This window comes from Salvelinus namaycush, chromosome 2 (genome assembly GCF_016432855.1).
Source record: "Salvelinus namaycush isolate Seneca chromosome 2, SaNama_1.0, whole genome shotgun sequence".
Taxonomy (NCBI): Eukaryota; Metazoa; Chordata; class Actinopteri; order Salmoniformes; family Salmonidae; genus Salvelinus; species Salvelinus namaycush.
The window spans coordinates 59,665,164-59,669,692 of NC_052308.1; positions in this window are offsets into that span (position 1 = coordinate 59,665,164).

Here is a 4,529-nt window from a genome sequence, read left to right on the forward strand (position 1 = left end):
CACCCACAAGGTGTATAAACAACAACAATAAATAAGAATAAAATAAGATAATAGATACAAAACAAAAACGTGAAGAACATAAATCAATCAACTCTAATTAGCACATGTAGGACAGTATGCAAGTGTGTGTGCATGGACTTTGCAGATGTATATCTCACATGTGCAGCACTTTGGGGGGCAGAATTGGCATCTCCTCCTCTTGCCTGCCCAAGCTGCAGCCTCAGGTAGATCAGGACAAGATTCAGCACCCTGAACAGCTTTCACAAGCGCTGCATAGGCTGCTGTGTGGGGGAGGCGCTCCCTTCTTTGAATGTATGGGGTTACAAGTGCCTTTCCCAGCTGCTCCAGGAACACCCTTCATTTGTTCCGCTTCTCAGGCATCCAGGTAGGGTTGATCTTGTTTCTTATCATGAAGGCATTGTATGAGGACACATCAATGATGTTATGGAAGATGACCAGGGGCCAGCGGGCAGTCATCCTTCTGCAGCTGTAAGTTCCAATCATCTTGTCCAGGTTGTCCACGCCTCCTTTGTTGTGCTTGTAGTCCAGGATGATAGCTGGCTTCCTGTCCTCATAATCACTGATCTCAGCTGTTTTGTGCAGTGTGCTCAGGAGGACCACATTCTTGTTCCTCTTTGGGAGGTAAGAAACTAGAGTGGTGGTGGGGGTGAAGGCAAACTTTGATGAGAAGGCCTCTCTCCCTCTTGTTGCAAGGAGTCCAGGGGGGAGCTCAGGCTTGTTCTTTCTAACTGTGCCAACAATGGTGATCTTCCTCTTCAGGAGCTGCTGGCTGAGTTCATAAGAGGTGAAGAAATTGTCACACGTGACATTGTGCCCCCTCAGTCCATCTGTCACATCAAGCACATCCCGCATCCCGTGGTCTTCTCTGGGCCTCCATTGGTCGGCTTCCCTGTGTAGACTTGCAAATTCCAAGCGTAGCTAGATTGTGCGTCACAGGCCACCCATATCTTGATGCCACACTTTCCTGGCTTGCTGGGCATATATATTGTAGAGGCATGGCAGACACTCCACCCACTTCTCCCAGACCTCTCTTGTGGCCGCCAGTTTGTCTCTCACACTTCTTGCAGGTCTTGACTCATGGTTATCAAATCGTAGCATTCTTGAGAAAGTGTGAAAGACTTTCAATGGCATCGTGGCATGGAAAATCGCCCTTCCACTCTGTGCATCCCAGAGACTACATGTAGCTTCGCCTCGGGACTTATACACACCCGCTAAGATTAGCAGCCCTATGCAGGCACGTAGGTATATCTCATCCATCCTTTTCCAGTTGTCTTCATATTTACGGAAACCCTCCAAATTTGTCAACTCCAGGATGATTTTTTCGATGGCTGGTGTGATGAACATGTAGAATGTTGAGGCGATGTCCTGGACATGGGCAACTGCATGTCTTGTGGGAGCTGGGGTCATCCTTATGACATTTTGTGCTGCCATCCTACCCTGTTTGTCATATGGTGACAAGGACCATGTTATTTTGCTGTTCTTTAGCAAAAATGTTTCTCTTTCAGTTTGGGGGATTACTTCTTCATCTGAAGATGATGCATTGTGCACTGGGTTGTATTCTTCCCCATCTTCTTCTTCAGACACCTCCTCCTCTTCTAAATCATTGTTCTCTTGTTCCTCCTGGACATCTGAAAAAAATCTGATCTACGACCTGTTGGGCACTGAAACATGCACTCATGTTTCAGTGAGTGCAGACAGAGAACTTGGGTGACTGTCATCTACAGCCCATTTATAGCCTCTGACTGCATGCCTCATTAGTAAACAATGCTTTCGAGACATTTTTATTTTGTCTGAAATTGTGTTTATTTTGTCTGTGAACTTGAGTCATGTCTGGGGTCGTGGAGGGGAGATGATGCACATGCACAAGAAAGTTTTAGTTTTGTCTGAGTTCAATCAGTTGCACACATAATCTCAATTTCTCATTGCGTGCGTGCGTGCGTTTGTCTTTGTGGTTTTTGTGGTGTGTATAACTGCCGGGTCAAAAATGACCCTGAGACAATCGTTGTACCCTGGTGGTGTACATCTTTCATGGAAATATGAACAAAGGCGATGTTTCACTTCTTCTAATGTTGGGGTCACTCTAGGAAAAGTCATCACATTTCAAGTTGAACAAATATGATTTAGGGGGTTTTCTCTGCTGTTAAACATAGTGGCGGGTCATTTTTTTACCCTTAAGACGACACAAGGGTTCAATTAAGGTTAAAAAACATTGCACACCAGGGGCCTAATTGATAAACGTTTGGGTACACACAAAATATACCCTAAAACATGCGTGCACCAGTTTCCACGCAAAAGTTTTCATTTATAAAGACTGAACTTGATGTGAGAATGTGCTTATCCTCCTGCAAACTTTAGAACAGTTGTGCTCACAGTTTCTAGTGGTTGAAGACTTGCATTGCAAGAAGTCAAAAGTAGCCTAGTAGTACAAGTGGGGGATATAAGACACTTATTCAAAACAAAAGAACAGGTACGAGCAGCTGTCCACATACATTTGGTCATGTAGTGTATTTCATTTGGACACTGTCTTGGCCTAATTCCACTACTTCCAAAGTATACAGCAAATAAGGGCATTATTGTCACCGTAAAATGTGTGTGGTGGGTGTTTTTCAGGTGGAGTTATAATGTTCGTTCACGCGTGCACCGTTTTATGATAGATCTGATTTAGTGTTAAATTTACTGTTTGCAACAGTTAGAAATGAGGCCCAGGCCTTTGGCTTTCTACAACATGCTGGATGGGTGCATAAACAAAAACAGCTGCCCAATTCGAGTACCAGAGGTAATGTGTTAAACATACAATCTGCTATATTTACTTCATTCTAATAGTATTTCAATATGGATATATAATCCATTGATTCTGGAAGACTATCACTTATAAATGCCGAATGAGCTTAGTACAACTGTCTTACCCCATCATATCCCAAAAATCTGAGGTTGTTTTTCTCCGTTATTTGTAGGGGAGAGTGGGTAAGTAAGTTGAGCCAAAGGGGTAAGTTGAGCCACCCTTGTTTCTTGGAAACCATACACAAAATGTATCATTTGACCGAATATATTTCGGAAGAGGTCATCATTTCATGGAGTCTTTGAAGGAAGTGGTAAAGTAATTTGTGTTAAGAGGTTCCAAGATGCTTTTATCTAAACCAAAGTGGATAATTTTAAGATTGTTCTGTACACCAGTTTGGGTCTCTTTTATTTAACTAGGCAAGTCAGTTTTAAGAAGAAATTCTAATTTACAATGACGGCCTACCCTGGCCAAACCCTAATCTGGACGATGCTGGGCCAATTGTGCACCGCCCTATGGGACTCACAATCACAGCTAGTGATAAAGCCTGGAATTGAACCAGGGTCTGTAGTGACACCTCTAGCACTGAGATTTAGTGATATGACAGCAGCGCCACTCAGGAGCCCGGGAGTCTCTATGAGCTTCAATATGAGGTTCTAAACCTAGCATGAAAGTGCATCCTTGTGGCAGTGGCTGAGCCAATGTCAAGTTGAGCAAATTGAAGTGTTTTATTCCCAGGCGTAATACAAAGCATTATCGTTGGGATATGAGGCCTGGTCTATGTTAAACGTGCTTAAAAAGGGGTTAAGACGGTTCTAAAAGATGCTTAAATTTATTCAAGCGCACAAAAAGCAATTGTGATTGTGTTTAATTGTCTTTGGGAAAGAAAGATTGAAATGGTTTTTAAAAACTAGTGGCAATATTTCATTCAGTACAAACATTTTTGGTGGCTTAACTTACCCTGTCCTGTGGGTCAACTTACCCCATACCAGTGGTATGTTGTGCCAAGAGAAGACATTTTCTGGACAAGCTATATTTTCAAAACTGATTATTTCCAGGGATACACAACATCCTGAAATATATGTAGATATATTTGTAAGAACAAATATATATTTAATGTTGAATGTAAAAAATGGCTCCGAGCTGAAGCTGTATTTACCCAGCATGTCTGTCAAAACTGGTGCCATCAAAACCACTTTGGTTCTTAATACGGGAGACGTGTGCAGAATTTTAACAGTATGATTGCTCCCACCCACGATAGGCAGTGTACAGTTGCCAACGTGACTGACAGATCGCTGTGTTGAAACACACAAGCGATCCTACAAGCGATGACACAGGAGTTTGAATGCACACACACACACACACACACACACACACACACACAGGAGAAGAATGGCACAGGAGGACGTGTGAGATATGAGATGTATTGTTTCACACGTTGTCGAGCCTTTGAAACTATTGCTCTGGACACTGTTGCATGCTGGGAGGATGGAGACGTTCCTAAAAAACATCAGAGGGGATCTCCCAGGGAGTCAGCGGTTGGTTGGTGTGTGTGACTGTGTGTGTGTGTGTGTGTGTGTGTGTTTTGAGGCGGTCTACCACCTTGCAATTTACAAAACCAACTCTATGGTAAGCATTTGCCAGTTAATGATGGAGTCCGCAGAAATTTGGCACAAAATGTGGAAGGAAATACTACTTCATATACAGTAGTATTGAACAATGATTGATA